Raw genomic sequence first — 27,550 nt, 5'->3', positions numbered from 1 at the left:
TTGGTAGCCCAGGCTGGCCTCGAACTCACAGAGATCCGCCTGGCTCTGCTCCCGAGTGCTGGGATTAAAGGCATGCGCCACCACCGCCGCCGGCGGTGGTGCACACCTTTAATCTCAGCACTTGGAATACAGACAGAGGGCAGATGGATCTCTGAGTTCAAGGTCAGCCTGGTCTACACACACTGAGTTCAAGGACAGCTAGAGCTTTGCAGAGAAACCCTGTCTCAAAAAAAACATGCTAAAGCTAATTTTTCTCATGCGGAAGTCTCTAGTTTTAATGTGACCTGTTTGTGTTTCTCTAGGGCAGCCCTGATGTAAAACATGGAACTGTAATTTCTCCTTTGTTGTTCATGATGAACACACTGTAACCCATACCTGCCGACTGCTCCGGGGAAGCCGGGCTAGTCGCACTCCTGACATGTCAAACAATCGCACTTGCCGGTTGTCATGGGGGAGGGCTATGATTTTTTGGCCAACACATACATTGATCCTACAAAAAAGATACAAAAACAAGTTTATGTAAAATACTGACAGAGTAGTATTTTGAATTTACAGATAATAATGCAGTAGTAAAGGCCACATTTTTCACCTTTCCAGGCAAACTAAATTAGCAAACCACAGGGACAGTCTGCCTACAACACTGGACAAGAGACTACGGTACACCTACCTGCCAGATAACACGTGGACTCCACACACACACAGACACGCACTGCCCAACAGCAGACAGAGCCTCTCAGTAAGTAAACAAAGCCCTAGAGCATCTGGCCACCAAAGGCCTTTTTTGAATCTTTTAAGTTTTTACTACATCAATGTAATACTGTGCTGAGTAAGGTTAAGTACTTATAGATACTGAATTCACATAAGAGGATCAATAAAATACATTTTCCTAGGAGGCTGAACCCCCTACCACAGGCTGTATCATTAAACAAGACAATAAAATACAATCAATCCTTACCTATTAATGGCAGAGTCTGTACGAATTGTTGCGATTGGAGATCTCATATTTTTCAAATCCCAGACTTTTACTGTGCGGTCATCACTGCCTGAAACAACGTTGTCTCCCACAGTGAACACAGCAGAGGTCACAGTGCTACAGGTAAAGGTCAGACACATCAGCAGTTGGAGTGAGGGTGCACCAACCATCCCCCACAGTGCATGCTACACAGTCTTGCTTCCAGAGGGGCAATAGAGGGCAAGAAGGTTGGAGATGTGCAGGTTTACACTTCTACTCTGCAACCTGTGAATGCTTATTAAACTCTCCTTGTAAATATGTTAAATAAGGAAGGATCCTTGCTTAATTTCCCAACTGGGCAGGAAAATGCAGTCTATGTCTGCTTTGTCCTACCATCCTCAGACAGGGCAGCAAAGAAGTTACTGGAAAAATGTGGATTAAACAGCCTGCCAAAAGTTCTATATATTTAGGTCTGATGAGATGAGTGAAGTAAAAAGCCACTTTAATTGTAACTTCCAATTCAATCAAAACACTGGAGTTAGGGAAAACACTAGGCAACTCACAGCGGCAAGGAAGTTTAATTGACATTTTTTCCAAGTAAAATAAACCTATGAGATAGGTCTATCAATGAAGTGTTTTGCCACAAAAGCATTAAGTCCAAGTTCCATCCTCAGATTCCACATTTAAAAAAAAAAAAAAAAAACCACAGGCATGGCAGAACACTTATAATCCTAGAGCTGAGAGGGTGGAGACTGGAAGACCCCTGGAACTTGCTAGCCAGCCAGTCTTCTGAAATCTGTGAACTCCAGGTTCAGTGAGCTAATTGGTCTCAAAAGTAATGTGAAGAGCAAGATCCTAGATGGTGACCTATGGCCTCAAAGTGCACACACAGAACACCACCAGTCATTGGAAAGTTGTCCCAGTTAGAAGTGACCATGGCCTATTAGTTTTAACTTGTGATACAACCCTTCCTTTCAAACCAAAGTCACCAATCACTTATTCAGAGACAGGACTGAAATGATAAAAATGGCACTTGAAGCAGAAAAGTCTCAACTCAATCACCTCTCTTCACAGGCAAGTTCCGTAAGAAAATGTAATCGAAGCCTACTTCCCATGAACTATGAAGTGAGATACTTACTCATAGTCCATCCTTTAAAATGCAACCCAGCATGTCATGGAAGAATACCTAGACAATGCTACTGTTCTGACTGAATGCAAGTGAGTCTCCATTTTACCATTCACCTCTGTAATGGGACTTTGAAGATACTGCTTCCTGCCTGATGCAGTGTTGGCTGTGCATTTTGGTTAATATGTTAATAACATGCTAATATGTTAATATCCAATCTCTCCAGATTGGTTCACAAAGCAGAACACTGCCTGATTGCAGGCCCAAATCAACAGTTCCAAAGATGCCAATGCAGGAGCCGCTCAAGACTCCACCCTCACCTCTGCAGCTGTCCCCCACCACTACATAACCCAGAGCCATCCATTCCATATGAAGGCTCACTACTCACAAGCTGTTGAAGTTGCCCTACAAGATGACAATCAGGTAAACCTAGATATGCTGTCTTTCTTATGTCCACAAATCATTAATTTACATGAGCAGAAGTTTGGTTTCTACATCTTAAATTTACACATCAACTCCCAATTCTAATTTAAATGCCACTTATCCCTATCCCGAATCTGTACTAAGATGTGATTCCATGCTCTATTCAGACTCTTGATGGGAACCCATTAAGTCACTAGATCCAATTTAATACAAACTCTATTATTTAAACAGGCACAGCTAAGTTCTAATTAAATCTAAGTTGTACTACATTAATCAAGAATTTTAAACTAAAACACCAGTGTAGCTACTAACAACCAAAGGGTTTTCAACAAGACCTGACAATAAACTCTGGCATAATGAGGTCCCAGAACACAATCAGGACTAATACAGGGGCAACACTATTTTCATATAACACATCTTGACTTCTGGAAGACAGTCTTTGCCATCACAACAGGCATCTGCAACACAAATTTGCCCACCCCAATTACTCAACTGAACTGGGCGCTGGGTGGGATTGTTCTCTGATAATTGGGTATCTTGGGCACTGTGTGCCTCCCTATTTAGCTCATGTGACATCAGTGTGGTACTTCGTCTCTAACATGTGACAATCAAAGTGAGTGTCTCCAGAAAGGCAAAACCACCTGGCTTAGAAATTATTGCACGACATCTGGATGAGGCATAAAAGACACATATCACACAGCAATATATGATAAGGGGAGAAATGGATATATGGCACAAACCTTAAAAACATGATTGACTTGTTGGTATTTTTGGTGCAATGACTTATTTTATTTTATATGTTTTCGACAGCTGGCATGTTATGTATCCTCGGTGGTGAGCATCAAATTATTGTCAGATCCCTCGGAGAATGGAGTTGACAAAGACATTGTTTGCTGAGCCGTCATGGCAGGTGCTGGCAACTCCTAGAGAACGGCGCCAAGTGTCTTCTGGCAAGAAATCAGAACATTTGTAGGACTTGGTGTGGATATCGGAGGACATGTATTGTACATCTGTTTTGTCAAAGAACTCCGTCCACGTTATTCTGATATTTTAGGTTTAAGATAATAGATAGTGCTATATGGGCAATGACTATATAAGTAACTGAGAGTGAATGTCGGTAAAGAGTTTTAGGGAACAATATTGGATATGGGAGCTGTCTCCCTACCCCTCTGTTGTCCAGTATATCTTCGATAAAGGCATAGTGGTAGGCTTGAGGACCAGATGCCCATTGACTTCGTCCTGCCAGTGGTTGTTCTAATGGCGAGGTTATGATGTTGTGTAATTTGCCAATTAATACATTTCAGCTACTGTAGTTGATCAACAAATACCTTTGGTTTATCAGCATTTAATGGAAGACGAAAGAACAAGCCACATCCATGACAAAGATGGATTTATGTTTGAGAGCCTTTTTATATAGATATAAATTTCTTGTATATGATAATGTGCTGGATAAGACGATTTAAGGTTCTTTAATAAAATCACAATCCTGACGGGTATTGTAGAACTTTGGAATTTACAAGTTAAAGAGACACATTCTGGGCAAAAACGAGGTAGTTTGAGGCATCGTTCTTAGTGTACACTGTGGGTCCCATAGGGAAGGCGGTAGTGGTGAGCTAAATAAATTGCGCAAACCCTACTCGCTTGGGAAAAGCTTCTAGACTACTGCAAAATGGTCTTCCTTAGCCAAATACTAACATGAGTTATTCTTGGTATGATACGGTGGAAGTGGACAGTACATTTTAGTACAGTCGATAGCATTGTACTGGGATGACTGACGAGGTGTGGATGGTATCATTCTCACCTCACATTTTAAAGATTTGGGAATTGATGCTATGTTACCACTGCTGATCTGAACATTCTGCTCCCTCCGTGGTCTCAATACATGGAAATATTTAACTGATAGAGCTATTAGAAGAAGACAAAACCTTTTCTGCTCCATAGGTAATAGTATGATTTGTGGATACCTCATTAGGAATAAGAACTGAAACAGCTGTCTCGTCAGTCAAACAAGATGAACACAAAACTGTTTCTGGCGCATTAAAATCAATTACCTGGCATTGTTCCGCAAATTTTTCACGCGAGTAAGAATTAAAAAAATGTATCGATACGTGGAAAATGCTGACAACACAATGAAAATATTGGTATAGTAGTCAAGTGTGCTTTGTCGCGGCATTCAAAATGTCAAAATTGACTTGGGGTATGCCACTTGGGTGACTCCTCTCCTGTTTTTGTAGAAATTTAAAGTTCTAGATAAACAATAATGTTGTGAGTTGGCGGTGGTGAAGCAGCAGTTGCAGAGATGCTGTGTGTGTAGTGTGTACTCGAGAGTAAGCATTCCTAAGCATAGGGAAAGACTCCAATGAGTAGCGGGTCATCACGCCTTGGCACATGATCGCTTCTTTTATTAGAGAGCAACAGGCTGCTATGGATCTTGTTGTTCTTGGCCCTGCCACGCAAATTCAGGCAGTAGATTCCATCTTTCTTGCTTTTTGCGACAATGAAAGACATGATTCGTGGATGCTTGATTCGGTTGTCCTTTACTTTTATGGATGACCTATAAGTATGCTATGTACATTTGTTTGCAGATGTGCTCTCAATACAACGTATTTAAATTTATAGCAGACTCATGTTGCAAAGTGAGAAATCACCTATGATGCAAACGTAGCTGTGGTGGTGCGATACACTTAATGAGAGACACACTCTCAGTAGGAAGCCAATTAATTCCTTCATGTTCTGAATTCCTAAGTGACTGCGTTTCTGGAAATCGTTGGTGGTTTCGTAGCATTTACCTACATTGTCACGTATCGAACAGTAGATTGTCTAGGTTATTCTTTCCAATGACAAATGTCAGGGTGGATAACAATGAACTCTTTTAAATATATATAGGTCACAGAAATATGTGTAGGATAGAGAGAAAGGAAGTGGGTAACAATGGGAATGAATCTGGAGGGAGGGAAAGAAGAGAATGATTAATTTATTATCGAACTCTTATATATAAATATAAGTTATAGCTATTTTTCATTTTTTAAAAGAATGTATGTGGTAGAATGTGTATGAGAGGTGCGTTTCGTCAAGCATTCTCTCATTTGATGCAACTGTTGCACTGCGCAGTTGTGACTTGCCGCAGGTTGGATATTCGACATGACCCTAGATAGGTGCGGTTTCATATCGGCATTGCTAGCTACTATGTTCTCAGATGTGAGTTTCCATAACATATTCTTCGTTCCTTCTTGTCTGACGCTGGTATGATGAATCAGGGCTCAGGTCATTTTTGTCACGACAGCACACGACGATAGTTATCATAAATGGGTTGTACATAATATATATGAGGACCAATGTTTGTACGAGCAAAGATGGACTCACCATTGTCATCCCCAAAATCTGTATATCTTTAGAGTTGTTTCCTTGTTCAAACGAACATAGGCTAATTGGTACTCGATTTGGGTGACTGGTCATTTAAGTCTGACCTGTCCAACTGTTCAAGTGTAATTCCTTAGGGCATGGCTACAATATCTCAAGGTGCATATTTCATTCTTAGATTGCACAATAGATTCAAATCCTTTCATATACTCAGTAGCAGTTCGTGGGAACTTCATTTCACGACTCAATATCTCAACATGTTTGCTCTTCCCCAGACCCATACGGTTCCAGCGCAAGACAGAACCCAGAACGAATTCTCGAGAAACTAGCCTGCAGACAGAACAAGCAGTACGAAGCGGGAGGCAACGTGCATGCCCTGAACCCAAAGTCTCTAGACTCTTGGCAGCTTCCTCCTCCTACAAAGGCTGTCTTTCGACAATACTCAGCTCTGTAGTGATTTTAAGAGTGTACTCTCAAACATACCTAGACAGGTACAGATGTGTATTGTTTTCCACACTGCTTTATATTTTATATCTCTATTATTTGAGTAAGACATGCCAGAATTTTGCAAGAGAGTATTACTTGGTTATTTGGATTTGGTGGCTTTATCTCGGGCGCACTACTTATTCTGTAATTTTCAAGAACTTAACTACAAGCCTAGTACTTTTTTGAAGATGGAGGATAGGGCATAATTACAAACCTAATCCAAGTATGATAAAGAAAAAATCACCCTGTAAATGAAACATCTCTTCTTGCAATGAGTTTTTCTTGATGCTAGAACTCCGCCAGGATTTTTAGAAAATTTAGTTATAATAACAAACTATGCGAGAAAAAATAGCATCAAAGTAGTAGTGCATAAATCTCATAAATGTACGTTCGTTTACACCTTTCTTGCTCTCGCAGTATTAATTCGAACTCGTCGATTCTCGCCTTGTGGGAGGCAATAGTTTACTTCTGCCTTAGACTATCCTAATAGCTATACTGATATTAATAGGATACACTCTGCGATGTAGACACCACGACCTTAGGATTAAACCACCGTCGGCTTCCTTTCCTCAGGAGTGACTTATATGCAAATTCCTCGCCAATCTAAAATTCGACTAAAGACTCCTTGCTCATAAATCAGACCCTAGAAGTCTATTAACTAAGCACCTTCTGTGCTGCTAGGAAATTATAAAGGGAATCTCTACTCCCTGTGTTGATGTTGTAAGCAGCAGGGCACTGCTCTTTAATCAAGCAAGAAGTTAGTGCGCAACAACAGCTGTCCATAATATGAGACCTCCATTCTAGAGAAGCTTCTTGTGTGGCGCATTGGCTATCGCTTTTTAATGAACAGACCTCGTCATCTGAGATTGCAGACTGAGTAGAATTGGTGAAGAGCTAAACTGCACACTGGGCCAGAGCAGCCAATGTGGCCATAAGCTGCAAACCATGAACTGGAGATTTTTAGTCCTACGATGAGCCCAAATTGTGTGCGCTTTTACAACAAGAGGTTCCTACTGATTGCCCTTCTTAACATAGTATATACTTAGGAGAGTTTAACTGAAGAGCACTATCCTCTAACGAGAGGTGTGTTTTTGACGGAGAGTAGAAGTGTGAGCCAAGACGTTACAAGATTGCTACAACTGTCAGCCCTTTCACAGACTGACCTTCTTGCGATTTAGCTTCCATGGATTTTCAGACCAGTGATGGCCATTGAACTCAACGCAAGTTTGGATTTGCACCCGTTGCCTCTGGGCGACTGATTGTTAGTGAGGTTGTGCATGCAACACCACACCCAACCTTGGAGGCTAAATTCTTCAAGACTGTTTTAACTATATAGCAGACCTTTATCATAATTTCACAAGATAAAAATTCAGTTTGGAAATGCAAATCGTTGTAAGAAATTAGTATACTAAAAAGTTAAAATAATAAGTTCATACAATAAGTTTATGGCAGTGGGGTGTGTACCATACCTTGTGTGAGATAGCCAGCAACTACAAGAGATAGAGGGACAGGTAGCCAGTTTTCTGCTGAGTTTAAGACTAGCAAGGTCGTTTGAGGAAGTATGAGTTCCAGGACAGACCGCACAGTAAAGTCTGGGATGGAGAAGGGATAAATTAATTGGAGATCTCATCGCACAACTAGAGATCCGTACAGATCCTGGCCCATGTTGTTCTCATAGAAAATCATAAAAGAAAATTATAGGAGAGATTAAAAACAAATATAAGTATTCATAAGTTTTGTTCATTATGTTGCTCAATATACGAAATTGGTCGATCGGGGTGCGGGTTAATAGTTGCTTCTCTTGGAAACTTACTGGTCTTTTCTATATTATTTAAAGGCAACATTTGTAAATTTACATTATATTCGTTTAGTTATATTCTTTCAGGATAATTTTAAAGAATATTGGTTCAACAAACTTCGTCACCTTGTTTAACAGATAATGATTGCCTTGTGAGCACGTGAGCACTTCATCCCTAGAGTGGCCTCTTTTGGTGTGATTACGTATTAACTTCTATGCGATTTTGCTTTACTTCTTACAGGACCAAGGAGCGGCTGCTCGGCTTTCTAGTATATTAATAGTGACGCACATTTCCAATACAGCAGACATTATGTGTAGTTTCATGTTTTGTATAAGTTTACAGGTGTATTTAAAGGTTTGGATGGTTCGTTGGTTGGAACAGGTATAAGATATTACATTTGTTATTAAGCAATTTTGGTTAATTTATTAAATACATTGGGGCGTCATGAGATGGATCGAGGAGACAGATGGTGGTTAAATGACGCTCAGCTTAATTTGGCCACCTCATGAGACACTCCGACAAGCCGTGAATAGGTGAAATATTGTTGCCCCAATTCTAACACATGACTGTGAGAGGAGAGATATGACTTTTAATTAGGCTATTGAACTTATCTAGTCTGCGATGACAGTATTCTCTAAGTGCCCATTTGTTACATTTATCTCATATATATCGACATTGCATTATTATATCATGCCTATATATAAATTGAATATCCTTAATATTTATTGTTGCAGATCAGAGGTTTTAACACTGAATTTTCAATGTTAGATTTGATTTATGTAGTAAGGACGCACAGCTACTAGACTTATGATTATACTCATACATTTTCACTCTAACCCACCTAAATTTAACAGACATCTTGGCAACAGATTAGTCGGTACTAAGGGTTTTTGGTCAGAAAAGATTAAGTACTGCACTGTGCGTACAATAAGCCCCGCGAAAAAAAACATTGACTGCTAAGGTGGGCAGCCTGAAGGCATTGAGTCAGGAGGTAATCGAAGGTCGAGTTGGGTTCTAATCCCCCCTTGCTGCACCAAGTCTAATAAGGGGTGCAATGCTGTAGCAGAGTGTTTCATGCTCATGGTGCACTAGAGAAAACATCTTCAATGTCCCATAGAGCGAGGCATAGGCTCGTGACTAACCAAAAAATCGACATAACAGGGTACTACCTCAACAATATGAAAATGAGCCACTACTCTACCGATGAGACTAACACGGACTGTGTTCGCCTTTCGCAGGAGCACGCTAGCATTACAGCTTGAGGAGACACTCAAGGAAGAAAACTAGTGTCCAACACATACGATGAGGCACTTATATGTGCCTCTCAAGAATAGGTTGTGTTTGTGTGGAGACAATGGGTTCTCTTTGCAAAGAACATGTGTACATCCATATGTATGGCACACTTCACTATATGGTTAGCTGATCCATAACATCTCCTACTGAATCCCACACCGTACAGCAACAAGCTCGTTGGCCAAGTAGAGATCTAGGTGGAGGCAGCTGGACGACACACTTTTTTCATTAAGGCAAAGAACTAACAGACATAGAGCAATAGGCTAGGGGAAATATAAGATGTTATGTTCAGGATTACGTGGGCAGCCCTTAGTAATGGCTCTCATGGATTATTGGAGCATGAAGCTTGTTATAGGCGCACAGACTGAAATAAAAAATGTAAACGTAATTCAACGGCTTCAGATGGGAGAACCAGGCATGACAGTTTCATACGGCGGGCTCCGGATATTGGCAGCCTTTCCAGTTTTTAATTTCCCCCAAAAAGCTGCATGCGCCACGCAGGAGCGCAGAATTGCGCCGAACGAGAGTTTGATGGTGATAGCCTTGTGATACTGGTAATGAGGGTGCAGATGCCTTTGTAGGGCGTAGCGCAAAACTAGTTGAGCAAGTGTAGCACGGCCTGTTTCCAAAGAGAGAAAAGGCCAGCCAGAAAAGAGTCTTCACAGCAAATGATTATTATTATTACATGAGAAAACTGACAACTTCTTCGAGAGCAAAAAACCAAGAAAAAAAAAAAAGAGAGGTTGCCCTTGTAAAGACGCAGTGCAGAACAACAGCGCTCACACTGCTTCAGCTAACATCGTGACAGAAATCATCACCACAACCACCTGTCTACTATTCTGAGAGAGTCACTGGCAGAACTGACATTTGAACCGGGCAACCATTATACAGACCATCAAAAACCCCTCTATCCATTACCACAACCGGCTGTAAGACTTCGAGTATGGTGTAAACGCTCCGAGTGTGACAGTATTGTAATTTTATGAGATGATGAGCTAGACGCATGTTATAACAAATTGGCGGTTAAGTAGCGGCAGAAACACTTCCACGTACTAGGAGATCTGGGACAATACTTGATACTTCCTACTACACAGCTCCGCAGAGGCCACGAAGAATATAACCACTTCTTCATGTTGTTTGAGGAGGTGTCCCAGGGATAACGGCTAACAAGAGATGTTATCATAGTTTTCTCTCACTGACACATTAGTTAAATATGGACATAGGGTGCAACTCACTTAGAGATGCGCAATTCCCTTGCCGCTGCCATCTTTAGACATTATCATAAGCTTTCAAGGAGCAGCGACATGACTGAGACTGGTAGGGGTATGGCAGTCCATGGTACCACAACTGTTATTCTTCCTTCTTGAGAAAGTTTCGCAGAAGCCGCAGCCTACATTCTGGTGAGACGTACCTCAAAGTCAGTTGCTATGGACGTTCTATAATCTTCATAATTACAACCTTTAAAAAATTCCTCAATCGCCTCTAGGCTTTTCCCCTTGGTTTGACTCTTCACATTTGTCGATCTACTAGGGAAACCACAACCAAATCCAGCAACTACAAACTGCACTCAGTTGCATCTATCGCCATAGGATGTGCATATTCGAGAATATATCATGACTACATAATGACCTACCAGCTTCGAGTCCATGACAGCATGACTACACCACACTGCAGGATGGTTTACAGGGAACAAATGCTTTACGCACTGTGCCTCTAAGATTTCTCGAATTGGGCTCTGTGAAGTCCATCAGAACCCTAGCTTCGTGCGAGAAGACTGTGCCAGGCAACTATTTTCCAGGAAACTTCCCAAAGCCGATCAGATGTATCACATTCACCCACCATGAAGGTGCTGTTAGAAAATATAATGGAGGCATGAGGTTGACCTTGGAGACAAGAGAACATGCGACCATCATCGCAAGTCTCTTTTAGGGCTGTGGTGTCCCAATTCGCTTAGTGCTCACCGAAGTAGGTTCTCATGGCTTCTACAAGTATCCTCCCATAGGCTCTTTAAGCCTTTTGGTTACTGTCCTCAGCCTCGAATACAAAGCGTGTAATCGCAACGATTCCTCTACCACAAGCCCATACTGCACTCAAGGAAACAGCCGTGCACTCTGCCCTAGGAAGAGAGAGACAGAGCAGGAAGTATAACTTGGCCCCTGATAAGCCTCGTGATCGACGTAGTACTCACATTGAGCATTCAGCCCGAGTTGCTATTGCTAGCATGACTCTAGGAGGACCCGTAGGGCGGACGCTAATCAGAAACCACGGGCTAAAGAACCTCTAGGACGCCAGGTGCTCTGGCAATTGCATCGGAGTTAGCGCAGCGGACTGTGCACGTTACAGCACTTGCTGTTCTGAATGTTTATAAACTGTGGAATTTTGTCCTCATTCGTTTTTCTTTTCAAAATTGGAACAATTTGACTTTCGCATTCAGCTCCGTACAATATTCAAGTGCTCTTTATAGAGAGGATAAGATGTTTTAAATTGTCAGAGAACTCTTTTCAAATAGGCCTGATGGTAACAGACTAGCTGGGCGCCGCGACATAGTGGCTTGGCTTTACTCACTCATCAGCAATCTACCCCTAATTTCATTGAAGGAAAATGACGATACACTCTCAGAGACCAGACTGAGATGAATACGTTATAACGAGCACATTTTCTTTTACTGGGTCGGTCTCTCAGCATTTTTTGGTATTGATAACTCTGTATCTTCCATACGTATTATTGCTTTGGTTTATATTTTCGGCTGAAAAACGTGTTACTGGAGTGAGTCAGATAGACTGTAGGACTGCAGTTAAATACGACCTTCTGTTAGGAAATCTATACCATTCTTGGTTCGCCTACACCTCGAGGGCATGTTCACTTCCCTTTAAATGACCCTTATATTATGAACCAAATGAAGCCCATTTCTGAAACTGTTATTACTTACTACTCTGAATGGCTACAACGAGGTTTCACCTTGGAGCCTCACCGCTGCAAACACAATGACAATCCTTTGGAGTTATAATTAAGCAGAAGAAAAGCGATCATCTCGGTCATCTTACCACAGAAAGCAGAATCACTGTGGAAATGCCAAACCACAGTGCCAGACTGAAGACAGCACTCCACTCGGTGCTCTCTGGACTAAGTAACAGTACTCCACTCAGTGCTCTCTGGACTAAGCAACAGTACTCCACTTGGTGCTCTCTAGACTAAGCAACAGTTCTCACCTCTGTGCTCTCTAGACTAACAACAGTACTCACCTTTGTGCCCTCTACACTAAGAAACAGTACTCACCTTGGTGCCCTCTAGACTAAGCAACAGTACTCACCTCGGTGCTCTCTTGACTAATCAATGGCACTCAGCTAAGCTCTGATTTATCTGTTCATGTACTAGTCCTCATTCCCAGAAGACAAAGGCTGTGAAGAGAATAAGCCATTCCTTACAACTACCTGCATGCACAGGGGCCTAAATGCACATAATTCAAAAATGTATGCTCCTGTCTTATTTTATACTACAGTCCTTCAGAATACAGAAGGGAATTCCTAGCCTCCACGCTCACGTTTGCTTTCTAGGAGAATGTGCTTTAAGCTATTACTCTGAGTTGACATACACTGATATGCCACCTTAGGAGCAGCTAGGAATACGGCTCAGTGGCAGAATGCTTGCCTACCCTATGAGGGTCAGGGTTTGATCTTCAATACCATCACTTTTCCCTAGTAGATACACACACACACACACACACAACACACACACACACACACACACTCACTCACTCACTCATTCACTCACTCACATAGAAGGAACAATAAATGGAGGAAGTGAGGACTGATAGATTGGACATTGTCTTAGTCACTGTTCACTGCTGTGAAGAGACACCATGATCATGACAACTCTTCTAAAGGAAAACATTTCATTGAGGCTGGCTTACAGCATGGTAGCACACAATCAAGACATGGTGCTGGAGAAGGAGCTAAGAGTTCTACAACCAGATCCACAGGCAGCAGGAAGAGTGAGACACTGGGCCTGGTTTGAGCATTTGAAACCTCAAAAAGCCCACCCCAAGTGACACTCTTCTCCAACAAGGCCACATCTCCTAATCCTTCTCAAATAGTGCCACTCCCTAATGACTAAAATGTTCGAATATATGAGGCTATGGGGGCCATCTTATTCAAACCACCATAGATAGTAACACAAAAACCACAACTGACTTCAGAAAACAAAGCAGACGCACAAAACTCAAAGTGCACCAGCCCACTCAGTGTGGGAACAAACTAATACACACAGGATTTCAGATTTCCTTCACACAAACATGACTTAGAAGAGTGAGTTATTTTCAAAATTTTCACTAAGAGATTACTAGAGCCAGATGGTGGTGGCTCACGCCTTTAATCCCAGCACTCGGGAGGCAGAGGCAGGCAGATCTCTGAGTTCAAGACCAGCCTGGGCTACAGAGTGAGTTCCAGGAAAGGCACAAAGCTACACAGAGAAACCCTGAGAGAGAGAGAGAGACAGAGAGACAGAGAGAGAGATGAGAGAGAGAGAGAGAGAGAGAGAGAGAGAGAGGAGAGAGAGAGAGAGAGAGAGAGAGATTACTGTAGAAATCATTTATGTGGAAGAGCTGGCTCCCCGAAGATGGCAGTTAAATGGCATGTTATTCTGATCTACTACACTGCCAGAACCCTGTAGCCCTGGTGCAAAGCAGAAAATCTGGGCAGTAGATGACTGAAAAGATGACTGAAAAGGAAGTGGCAGCAGTTGCAGGTCTGATCAGGTGACCGTCTCACCTGGGCTAAGTTTGGACAGGATGTCCACCAGTATTGGCTGGGCCAGGAAAGCATGCTTTAATGCCATTATCATTACCATCTTTTCCTCCAGAAGCTGGAGCTTTTGGCAGTTCCTCTCACTCCTACTCTGCAGATTCTACACAACACAAAGTGGTTTCTACCTAGACTGGGGCCAGGCATGGTGGCACAAGCCTTTAATCCCAGTACTCAGGAAGCAGAAGCAGACAGATCTCTGTGAGTTCAAGGCCAGCCAGGGCTGTTATAAACTCTGTCTCAAAAAAAAAATAAACAACAAACAAACAAACAATTCTACCTGTACTTGACCTGTCTCAGTGAATCAGAACATTTATAGTCTGTAGTGAAACAAAACTATCAATTCATCCACTTAAAAGTACTCATTCCTTCAATACTTGTTTTTATCAGTTTCTGAATAGCCCATTTCTTTGGTTGGTTGGAGACAGGCTCTCAATGTAGCCAAAGCTGGCCTCAAACTCATCATCCTCCTGCTGTAGTTTCCCAAGTACTAGGATTACAGCATGAGGGCTTTAAAGACAGCAAAATATATAAATAAATCTTTTGCTTTGAAAACTATATCCTGAATAAGAAGCAACTTTAAAATGTATCACTTGTATTGACATAGTACCATACTACCTATTCAAACTACAACAGAGTAAGCCCAAGTAAGGAGCTCCTACAGTTGCTGGCCCAGACAAGCTGACCTACCCATTAAGCCCAAGATACCAGGAGAATGGTATCCACCAGACTCCATGACAGTTGCGATCCACAGTGCCTACCACATGTTTATACAGCAGCTATGTGTCTAATATATTGGTCATTTCTGTGCTCATAGTCATTTATTCATAGTTAATACATTTACACACACACACACACACACACACACACACACACACACACACACACACACACACAAACCAGCCATTCACACTTGAGCACAAACCAGTACAGCCACATGCTACCTCTGCCCACTGCCCACTATGTTTCCCTGTGAGATTGTACAACACAATTAAGCTAATAATTAAACTGAGAAAATGGACTTAGAATGTAGTTCAATTGGAAGAGTGCTTGCTACTAGCATATACAAAGCCCTGGAGTCCATCCTCAGTAACACATAAAGCTGAGCATAGTGGCAAACACACCTATGATTCTAGTACTCAGGTGGAGACAACAGGAACTTCTGATTTAGGCCAACCCCTAAGGGGAATTTTTTTTTTTTTAAATCAAGGAAAACCTAAAATTGGAGTTCATACCATACCACTAGCCTTAGCTATTTTCAGCCTTGATTTATTCATTTATTTATTTTTTATTGAAATATATACCCAAATTTCATACATATACAGAATGTTTTTTAATCAAGTCTACCTCCCTTCCCTCTCCTCCAATTCCTCCCTTAACCCCCATCACTATTTCCTCCCAATTCCATGTGTTTCATTTTAACCCACTGAGTCTACTCAGGGCTACCAGTATGTGCATGACTGTAGGGCCATCTACTGGCACATGAGTAGCCTCTCAAGGGCTAAATCCCTAAAGAAAACTCAGGTGTGGCTTTGATTTATTTTCTCAAATAGTCATTTCTACCTGTGAACACACTTCTGGAGCTATACTCCTGTCTCTAGAAAGCACTACTCACTGGTATCTTTGGTTCCAGGTTACTTCCTCCTCACACAGGAGAGTGTAAAAGCAGTCACCAGTAGCAAAGCAGACTTGAAAACTAGTATAAACTGGCTAGAGTGATGCTCGTCTGTAATCCAGCACCTGGGAGGTCCAAGCAGAGAACCAAAAGTCCGGGCTTACTCTCAGCTATACATTGAGTTCAACGCTAGCCTGCACTAAAATAAAGAAGATTTTATCATAGATTTAAGTGAGGTTATTAAAGGAGAGAGTGGCTCCATGAAACCTTATATCAAAAAAAAAAATTAATTTAAACAAATTAATTAATTAAAATAAAAAACAAGTATAGTCCTCCAAAATCTCCATCACAAAGCAGCTTGACAGCAGAAAGCCACCCACTTCTCCCTAGCCTATACCCAAGTGAGTCCCACATGATGACTTACTTTGACAAAGAACAAAATGTAGTTCTAATTAAACCCAACTGTCATCCAGATAAAAATGTCATTTTCCAAACATTTCTTTTTAAAAGCATAAAGAAACTGTTTATATTGCAAAGCTCTTCTACCTTGGTGAGTCTACTTAGAATTTAGTACTTAGCAGTAACTACCTCCCACCAGACACTTGGCAATAAAGGCATAGGAAAATGTCATAACTTCAAAATAATCATTACAATTTTAACATGGTTTTTTTTTGTTGTTGTTAGATGCATTTCAGTTTCTTTTGAAGAAATCACCAAATCTCACATTGAGAATAAAGTTACAACTATGTATAAAAAAAGCCAGAAAGAAACAAAAACCTTCCATTCTCAAATTTCTTCCATGCTGAGCTAATTTCAGACTGTTTTCAATGCCAAAGTTTATTCACACTTGTAAATAAATACTGTCAGTGGTATATAAACTAGTCATTGGCCACCCATGGAGGAAGTTTAATGACCAGTGACTGCCTCAACTGTCAGTTCCTTTTTTATAGTAATGGAAACAAAACAAAGGGGGGGGGGTGTCCAGGACCTGAAGAAAGGAGATAGTGAAGAGGAAAAGGATAAATGTCAAGTTCTTAGACAAGGCAACGGTACCAAGAGGAATTAATCTCAGGAGTGGAGCTGGGAGCCTTTGGTTATTTATAGGCCATCAAATAGGCATCTATCTATTTCCTCTCAAAGAGCAGTAAGTGGATTTAACCTAACAACTTTCATAATAGTAAGAGCTCCTTGCACATACACGTATCATCCATCCAATCCATTTAGTTCGAGATCTGTGTGGAGTCCAGTTCAACAGAAGGGAGCTAGAGGATTCTTGAGCTACTAAATTACACTACCAAAGAAAAGCCACATTATTATAAAGAAGAGTTAGTCATTTCAGAAGAAAAGCACTGAATTTTAGTTCCAGCTGTTGATAATTAAGATAGAAATTCATGGGGAAACATCATTTCAGCTCAGCAGAAATTCCTATGTCAAAATTTTCAAAGTAACCACTTATTTTTCTAAGATCAAGGTACACAATTTTGCATTCTTGCTACTAGTTAAACAATACTATATAGTTTCTAAAATTATTCTTCAGACAAACTGGTAAACACAAAGCTACTAAAGACTGAGCCAGTAACAGATACACCACTACATTCAACAAATACTAATATAGTAGAATTCCTATTATAATGAAGAGATGTCATAATACAGGGTGAAAATCCATTCAACACATCAAAAATGAAAAAGGCTTATTAGTCCTTTCTAAAACATGTGATAAAAGTAAAAGCCTTAAGCACAGCTGACATCAAGGAGCTCTGTCTGCTTCCAGCAAATATAATGACAGCACAAATTTCAAGGGACCATTTGGCTATATTTTTTTTAATCTTACAGTGAAGCATTATATCTCAAACCTTAGTTTTGCAAAAAGGCACCAAAACCATGTAAAAGTACATGGATAACAGAAAGAGAAAATGAGAAGGGGGGAAAAAATCTCTCAACTCATTGAGAAACTGCATCACAAGACTGAGCTAATAATCTTGATGCTTATATAACTATACCTTGCCTTAAGAAAACTCAAGATACAGAAATTCAGATTTAACTAGAAATAAGTTCTTAACTGTTCACATTAAAGACATTGATTCTTTAAAGAATTTATGTAGAGCCTTGAACATGGTAGCAAATGCCCAACACTCAGGAAGGCAGAGGCAGGCGGATATCTGTGAGTTCAAGGCCAGCCTGGTGTACAGAGTTCCAGACAGCCAAAGCTACAAAAAGACACCCTGTCTGGAGAAAAAAAAAAAAAAAAAAAAGATTTATGCTGAGTTCTCATAAATGAAAACATGAACTAAAATACAACTTTTTTTTTCCTCCCTTTAATTTTTCAAGACGAAATTTCTCGGTATATCCCTGGCTGTCCTGGAACTAACTCTGTAGACCAGGCTGGCCTTGAACTCACAGAGATTCACCTACCCTCTGCCTCCCAGTGATGGGATTAAAGGTATGTGCTAAATACAATTTTCAAAGAGAGTTGTGTATCGTGTTATATGAAATATGCAAGAAAGGCTTCTGTAGAAATACTGTCTTTCTCTAAGCAAAGATTTCGTTAAACAATCTTCTCATATTCAACTTTTTAGATACACCAGTAAAAACAGTAAACATAAAAGCTGAGACTTTGAACTTTTTTTGTAGCATTCAGGAAAATAACTTACTGAATACTCCAGAAAATTATATTTGCTAGATAGTGCTGTAGTCTCCATGAGCTTCTAAAAGCCCCTTCCCATGTACTCATTCAGAGGATGCTAGGTATGAGGCATGCAGACTTCTAGGTGATAGAATGTTACAGTCCACTGCAGATGATGCCTGCAGAGCTCTGTGAAGCCACCAGAATGTTAAAGGTGGAGAACCATGGCTTATTTCTTAAGTCAGATTCAGAAGAGAACACACACTGCAGACATGACTATTATTTCTGCTCTTAATGAGGAATTAAATCAAGTTTGCTTTTAATAAAAGCATGCCCTTTATGGATCACAGATGTACATCTATATGTATTTACTACCTGCTATTTGGTCGTATGGGCTCAAATTCTCAGAAGCCAGGACAAAGGTAAAAGGCAACAGTCACTATGAAGATTCCTTAGACGAAACCATATGAAATGTCTCATTTCCTGTTTTTCTAAATGTGAAGTGTTTCTAAAGGCTTACTGCTGATCATTACCAGAAGTGGTTTTGTGTTCAATACAGATATCTACAGCTCCATCTGCTGACCAAGTCCTAACCTACATGAGAAAGGCCAGAAGGTACTTTTTAAGCTCAGCCACTCTTTTTTTTAAAGAATTCTTTTTCTTTCCATTTTAATTTTATTTTATGTGTATGGGTGTTTTTCTTCCATATGTGTCTGTGTATCACTTGTGTGCCTGGTACCTGAGGAGGCCAGAAAAGAGCTTAGGATTCTCCCAGAACCAGAATTACAGACTATTGTGAGCTACTATATGGGTGCTAGAAATCAAACCTAGGTTCTGTGTAAAGCAGTCAATGATCTTGACCACTGAGCCAACTACACAAAATTTAGAAGCAGAAGAATCCAGTTGACTCCTGCCAATTTAGAAAGACCTTAATAAATTAAAATTTATCCTTCTTGACAGAGCAAGAAAATTAGTATCAAAGAAAAAACATTTCAACCCTTTTTAGATATATACACATCAATGCAATATGCTAGTCCATGACTAATCAATTAAGAAAAGAGAAAACATAAATAATCTGGGTAAGAGCAAGCCTGACTCATATATTTCACTCTCATTAAAACTTTCATTCACCCTGTAGTTAAAGGCAATTCAACAACTATCTTACATCTTAGAAAAGCTGGGTGAGAGAAAGGGCTCATGTGAATTACGTGCATTTAATATAAGCCTACTCTTGTCCCTATTTTAAAAAACAAAAAATACTTGGCAAAAGCTGGCAAATCTTTGAATTTGAATGCAGTCTGGTCTACACACCGAGGTCCAGGACAGCCAGAGCTATGTAGAGAGACCCTGTCTCAAAAGGAGAAGGGATTGGGGAGGTGGGGGCAGGAGATCAACCAACCTTCTAAATATTCCTCAGTCTATATTAAAAATAAGGGCTCCTTAGGCCAGATGTAGTAGAACATGCCTTTAACCTCAGAACTTCAGAGGCAGAGGCAAATGTAGGTGGATCTCTAAGTTCAAGGCTAGCCTAGTCTACATAGTGAGTTCTAAGGGAAACACAGTTATATAGTAAGACCTTGCTTCAAAAAGGGTGAGGGGTCACAACCAGTCATGTTCCTCAAAACAACTGTTGTTTCATGCAATAGCCAGCTGCAAAAAAAAAAATGTATCACTAATTATATATTTCAAACATCACATTAGCATTCACTATACTTTACAGCTAGAGGGATACAAATTAGCAACAACCTACCATTGAAACATCCTTAAAAGCTGTAACACGCACCTCTATCAGCTACCAGTAATGCAAATACATTCTCCTCTCAAAGCGTGAAACATCAATAAAAATTTTTTCAAATAACCAGGGTGCCAATTTTAAGTCTTTAAATGCCACCACAAGGCAAGCTGGAGACACCAGGAGAGGCTATACTTGAGCTAAACTCCACTGAAGCCAGGCTGCCTCCTGGCTTGCTCATGGCTCACTTTCTCTGGAATGGAGATGATGCCTGCCAATCTGGGAACATCAAGTCCAAACTATTATTATGACTACACCTGGCCAGGCACACCAAGGATTTAAAAAACTCTGGCCACCTGAACCTTTATCTGGACACAATGCTCTAGCCTTCACCAGTTCTCCACAAATTCCATTCTGTCCTTGCAAACATGGTAAGGAGAAGCTGGCTGGTCTCCCTGTGACTCCATCTGCTCTACCTTATCACAAGGACAGCTGCTTGCTATCTGAAAACAAAACTTTCTTCTTGGTCCAACTCAAATCTGATAGGTTTTGTTTGCTCCAGTACAGGTTAACAGAACCAACTGGGAGAGATGTCAGTGCTGTTTTCTAGCCTAGTACATCATCCTACTGTAGAAAAATGATAGCAATGTCTAAAGACCAGAGGACAACTGGAAGGTTCAATGGCCTACAAGTGGCACCAAGAGCCAAAATTAAAATGACAATAAAGGACAATGACTATCAAAATGACAAGCATAACCAGAAATCTGTGTTTATTCTCAAAAGGGCTAGCTAGTGAGTGTGAAAAGAATAACAGAATTAGAAACCTGACCCTTTTGCAACATTCTTATACTGCCTAAATTGTCAGGGATCATCAGTGATGAAAGGATGCTGGGGAATAAGATAGTCACATATCTCAAAGTGTCACTTTAGTAACTCCAAACTGGAAAACATAACTTTCCAGGAAGAGACATGACAGACACTACCTTAATCTATATCATGAAGAAGCTGTGGTGATATTTTATTTGTATGTTAATAAATAAAGTTTGCCTAGAGAGCAGAGGACATAGCCAGCCATTTTTAGGTAAACACAGAAGTCAGGCAGTGGCAGCACTCGCCCTTAATCCGGTCACTGGCAAGCAGGGTCTCTGTGTGCTAAAGGACATACTAGGGAACAGCCAAGCATGGTGACACACGCCTTTAATCCCAGTACCAACCATAGAGACATGGAGGTCTGTATAGACAGGCAGTAACAAGGAAGTGAGGTAGCTGAGCTAAGAGCCAATGAGAGAGCAGAACAGCAAGACAAAAAACAGCCTGGGTAAAACAAGAAGTAGTTCTCTTGGGAAACTATATCGGTGTGGTGAGTTAAGGCTAGCTGGTGTCTCTCACTATTTCCCTCATCTCTAAGGCTTTCATTCCTATATTGGTTCTGTGTTTCTTATTTAATAAGACCGTTTAGAAATTCGTCTACAGGAAGTAAATAGACAATCTCCTTGCTTATTGAAAAGATTAAAAAAGTACATTTATAGAAGAACTCTGTCAAGATAGTCTCATGCTGAATTTGTCTGATAGAACTTCAAGCAGAGAGGAACATATATATACTAGACTGATGATATGTGTGTGTATATACACATGCAGAAAAAAAAAAAAAAACCTCCTCCCAGTATATGCCCTGAAAATACATGTAATAACAACAACTTTAAAAGATACAACACGGTGTGTTTCTATGTGTTAGAACGTCACAAAAATAGGAAGGAGCCATGAGAGGGCTGGGAAGTCAATCATAAAGGAAATGGAAAAATAGAGAGACTAGTGGAATATGTGTAAAAGGAGTGCATAAAAAGAGTGTGGTGTTTGGATAGATATGGCCCCATAGAAGAATGTGTTTGAATGCTTGGCCCATAGGGAATGGCACTATTAGTACTTGAGGCCTTGTTGGAGGAAGTGTGTCACTGTGGAGGTGGGCTTTGGGGTCTCACATATGTTCAAGTCATGCCCAGTGTAACAGGTCTCTTCTGCGCCTTCAGGGTGTAGACAGAGAACTCTCAGCTCCTTCTCTAGCACCACATCTGCCTACATACCACCTTGCTTCCCACCATGACAATAATGAACTAAACCTCTGAACTGTAAGCCAGCCCAATTAAATGTTTTCCTTTATAAAAGTTGCCGTGGTCATTGTGCGTCTTCACAGCAATAGAAGCCTAACTAAGACAGAGAGCAAACTGGGAGAAGAAAGGGAACCAAATAATTTTAAAAAGACATGTTACAGTAATTAGTAGTTGCAGACAGCTTAGATAGGGCCTTTTTTTCTTTTTTTTTTTTTTTTTTTTGGTTTTTCAAGACAGGGTTTCTCTATGTAGCTTTGTGCCTTTCCTGGATCTCGCTCTGTAGCCAGGCTGGCCTCGAAATCACAAAGATCTGCCTGCCTCTGCCTCCCGAGTGCTGAGATTAAAAGTGTGCGCCACCACCGCCAGGCTTAGATAGGGTTTCTTGATGGATAATATGACTATGCTCCCACTACTCATGCCTAGGGTGCTTCTTAACTCTTCTTTACTGAGCTACCCACTCCCAGCCCCTGCCAGATTCTATCCCATTCAATTTCTTGACATCAGAGCCTTCTTAGTCTTCTACAACTTTTGAAAGACATACCAAAATGTTTAGAGAAAGAGCCATCATTATGAAAAAGAGCTAAGTTTCAAACAGTAGAAATTTAGACTTAAATTTCAATGGTAACCTACAACACTTTTTTCATAGATAAGATCTCTAAACAACTGCAACTCACTCCGTGTGTCCTTGGAAAACATTCACGGAGTGGATGGAAGGGTCCCTGAAATCCCAAAGACGGAAAGTTGTGTCACACGGAAGAGGTCACCACGAGCCGCTGGGTGGGTGAGTGCAACAGTGTGTTAACTCCTGGTCATGCCCTACAACCAAATACAACAAAAATACAAGGTCATCCACCTGCAGACACACAATTAGAGTGAAGCTTTTTTAAAAACACAAGAATCAAAAATATCCATCATCTTTACAGATACCACTAATAGCTGATGGAAAAGTAAACCTTAAGGAATTACTTAGTGGTATGGAAGGCTGTCCTTCAGATGCCTGAAGTCATGTCAGCTATCCACATAAAAAAATGAGTAGGGAACTACATACATCATAACTCAATTTCTGGTCTTAACAGTTAGAAGGTCAGACAAATCACTTTAACAGGCTGAATGCAACAAAAATAACTTCTAATGGTATAATTTGTGGGCCCTTAGTACATCTTGTCTTGCATTTGGGCAGAACCTATAAATACAACTTTCTATAAATGGCGTATACAACAGACCAAGAGAATTCCACATATGTAATTAAGGTCCCTAAATCATTCATCTTTGTGTTAAAGAAAAGCTGTCCTCAGTGGCCTAGTCTAAATAGCTAGAACCATTCAAAGGGCCAAGGTCCTCCCAGGAGTTAGAGAATCCAGGGCAACAGAGGCATGTTCCTGCTGGCCTAGAAGCCAGCAACCTGCTATGTGGGAAGATGCCTTTGGTGGGAGCCCTGGATGCTCAGGACAGACCCTAACTGACCACTAGTAAGAAAGTACAACCCCAGTCACATAGCTACAAGACACTGGATGAATTTTTCCAGCAACCAGTGAGCACAGAAGACTACAAGTTCCAGAGGTCCTGCCCAAGCCGCACCTTCACTCAACCAAACAGACCCTTAAAAGCTGAGGAGCAGCTACCTTGGACATAGAAGCTTGACAAGGAAACCATCAAGGTAATAGATCCCTGCTATTTAAGAGTGTTTTAAAAAAAAAGAAGAAGAAGAAAGAAACTATCAAAGAGAAAGAGAAAACCAATATAGCAATCATATTTCAAATACTGAAATATTGCATGCTACCGTTAATCTCCTGAAGGTAAAACAAATTTAGCTATGAAGAGTTCTATTAATCAGAAAGGATCTCCAAAAATGACAACCACATAGCCAATAGCACTAAAGAGAATCCTGGCCTAGAAGTAATTTGTAAGCTCAGACATAAAAACAGCCCAACTAGAAAGAATTTCAGATGTTCATAGCAAGATACCTGTCAGAGAATGAACAAGTTCAGATGTCTCCACATCATATAGGTTGGCAGTTCTGTCCCATGAGGCTGTCACCACTTGCTTCCCACCAACCAGCCAGTCAGCAGCAATAACCACACCCTGATGGCTTTTGAGAGATGTCAGCGGGACTCGGACAGTAGGACAGTCACTGGACACGTCTCCATCAATGTCAGGCTCATCTTTATCAGAGCACTCTATTTCATCTTCACCAGAAATTTGTTGCTAAGGATAAAAATCAGAAAAGAAAAACTTTGTAGGAATCTTGAGTTTTTTCTGACATGGCTATACCATTTATCTTCTAGATTTAGTACCATTAGGGCCAATGCAATTACAGTTTCTGATATGGTGTTCAAGGAATGCTTTCTCAATGTTAAGGCCGGCTATAAAAGGAAGGCCAAATATCCTGGAAAATATTAAAGCCACTATGGCATCAAAAGAACTAAAATTCATTTTTATAATCAATAAAATGGCAAATAAAGCAATTTTCAACATTTGTTTTTATCACTTATTAGAAATACAATATGAAATTAAATAAATACATAAAAGTCAATAATATGTCACAATACAAAAAGCATTTTAATTCTTAGAAGCCTGTTTAAAATACTTTAAAAATTTTAAATTATAATAACTTAGAATTCCATTGTTCTAACAATGAGAGATGACTTGATTTTCCTGTATCAATGAAATCTTTTATTAAAAGCCAGATAATGTAAAAGTGTAACAAGGCAGTCTATATGCCAGCTCTTCAAGAAAATGTTTATTCATTCGATAAACGTTGATAAACAAACTGCTGTTTATACAGCAGAGAAGGAGACAGAGGCTATCTGTCATATGTAAGATGACACTTACTCTAAATGATAAGAATTCTAACATAAACACAATTGGCAAAGTTCCTGTCCTTACAGGAAAGACTACACACACTCACAAAACTCACATATGGACTAGTGTGAGAATAAATGTCATGTGTATGTACATACTAGGATGAGAACATGACACATGAACAAAATACACAAGAAAGTATGTCATCTGTGCCATCTGCATTCACATGGCATGGAATGCATAGCATATACAATCAGGTAGCAGTGAGTTCTGTGAAGAAAATAAGATAGGGGTAGAAGAGATAGACAGCTGAAGGGCTGCTGTCTTACACAGAATTACTGAGGAAAGACTAACAACTCAGACCAATTGCAGAGAACAAAGAAGGGTATGCAGATACTGAAGGAAACAGTATTCCAGGCAGAAGGAACAAGTATAAAACAAGCCCTTTCTCTGCTACGTAAGTGGGCTTGCTCGTATATGGAGGAACACAGACACAGAGGTGGTACTGTGAAAAACCTGATAGACCATGGAAAGGACTCTGTGCTCTATTCTGCATGTGGTAGAAATCATCACTCCTAAGCAGAGACATGTTATGACCTAAATCAACTGCTAAACACAGGAAAATGAATGGAGGCTGAAATGCACTAGACTGTATCATCTACAAACTCATATGCTAAAGCCTAACTCCAGGACCTCAGAATGTGAACCTAGTGGGGGAAAGGTCCATAAGAAGCAATTACATTCAAATCAGGCTGGGTGTAGGACCTAGTCCACCATGACTTACATACTGCAATACAAAATTACAACAGAGACACATACAAGAGAAAGATCATGCGAGGGCACAGTGAAAGGGCAACCATCTGCTAGCCAAGGACAGAGGCCTTAGAATAAACTAATCCTTCTGCTTGCTACCTTGCTCTTAGACTTCTAGTCTACAGACTATGATAATATAAATTTGATGCCGAAGCCACCTGTCCCAGGCAGCACCAAGGAAAAAATAACTACAGGAAAGAGAAATCTAGGTGTGGGTGGTGGTAATGAAGGTGAGGAGAAAGGCTGATTAATATATCCTCTCGGGAAAGTTTCAAAATTTGCCAAAAGATATCCACATGAATTACACACACACACACACACACACACACACACACACAATTTGAAGACAATTTAAAGGTATATGGCCCAAACTACTAAGTGAATGACAACAGTACAAAGTGAGATGAACAATAGGATAAAGTAGCATATTAGAAAGAATGTCCAGAACCCAGTAGCAAATACAGGACACGCAAGGAAGATACTAAATGAGATGACAAGTGAAGTCTGGAGTTAAGAGGAAAGTCGGTATGCAAATTTTGAGACCCACAGTAACAGCTGGTCCTTAAAGCCATAGATGGTGAGTAAGACCAACCAGGAATAGTATAAGAGAACAACAGATGAGATGACTCACACTTACACCAGTGGGTAGAGCATCAGAGAGGCACCCAACAAGATTTAAGGGAAGGAAGAAAGAGGAGGAAAGGGCACCTGTTAGAATCCCAAAAAGTAGCCCTGGAGTCTGTTGATGAGCAACCATGAGGGCAATGATGAGGAACTGATGACTCAAGAAGGAAAAGAGTGAATTCACATGACACTTCTGAAGATGCTGGTGTGGGAAGGAAAGTCAGTGGGGTAGGAGTTCTGGATGGGCTCTGGGATAAATGTTTGGTGCTGATGCTAAGAACCATTCTAAGGACAGAAAGAAGCACTGCAGAAACATCATTAGGAAGAGAGGAAGTAGAACTCTAATGATGACAACAAGGAATTATCAGACTATGCTAACATCTGCTACAAGTGCAGAATGCATCAAAGTACACAGGGTAGTGTAACTCTTCAACAATGCCACATGTGAGTGACATGTGAAGGGAAGGGAGCTTGGGGACAACAGGTGTAGCCTGGGAAAGAAAAGAATGTGATAACCATAAAGAGCTAAGCATAGCTGTTTTCAGTATGGGCTGGAGTACAGAAGGAATATAAGAACTAAGCTTAGAAAGGTTTGCAAAGAGAAACCAGAACAGACCCTGTAGTCTAGGAATGTAATAGCTCATACCTATAATCCCTGCACTGTGAAGGCTAAGGGAAGGCTACCATAAAATCAAGGCCAGCCAGAGTTAAACAATAAGGGCCTGTTTCAAAAGCAAATAACAGGAGAAGATTAGGGGCATCCCTACAAAGAAAGAACTTCATCTCAAAGGCAAAGGGGGAGTTATCTAATTAGCATGTCCATTATTCTAGAAAGATGACTACTGATGTACTATGGAAGAGGAGCTATGGTGGGCAGCCACTAGATTAGACTCAACTGGTTCAAGAAATTGGGAGCCTGGAAATCTGTGGAAAGGTAAGAGGTCAGCAAAACCTTTTCCCTTCTGCATGAGAGCTTTGTTCCCAGGATATGCTAT

General features: G+C 40.6%; 1 pseudogene; it reads right to left on the bottom strand.

The window, feature by feature from the left end:
- Positions 1-341: 341 nt before the first annotated feature.
- LOC119087264 overlaps positions 342-27,550 on the bottom strand; it is a 31,586-nt pseudogene continuing 4,377 nt past the window's right edge.

Source organism: Peromyscus leucopus, unplaced genomic scaffold (assembly GCF_004664715.2).
Source record: "Peromyscus leucopus breed LL Stock unplaced genomic scaffold, UCI_PerLeu_2.1 scaffold_70, whole genome shotgun sequence".
In the NCBI taxonomy this organism is placed as follows: domain Eukaryota; kingdom Metazoa; phylum Chordata; class Mammalia; order Rodentia; family Cricetidae; genus Peromyscus; species Peromyscus leucopus.
The sequence above is the reverse complement of the archived record's forward strand: the minus strand, read 5'-3'. Positions and strand labels throughout refer to the sequence as shown.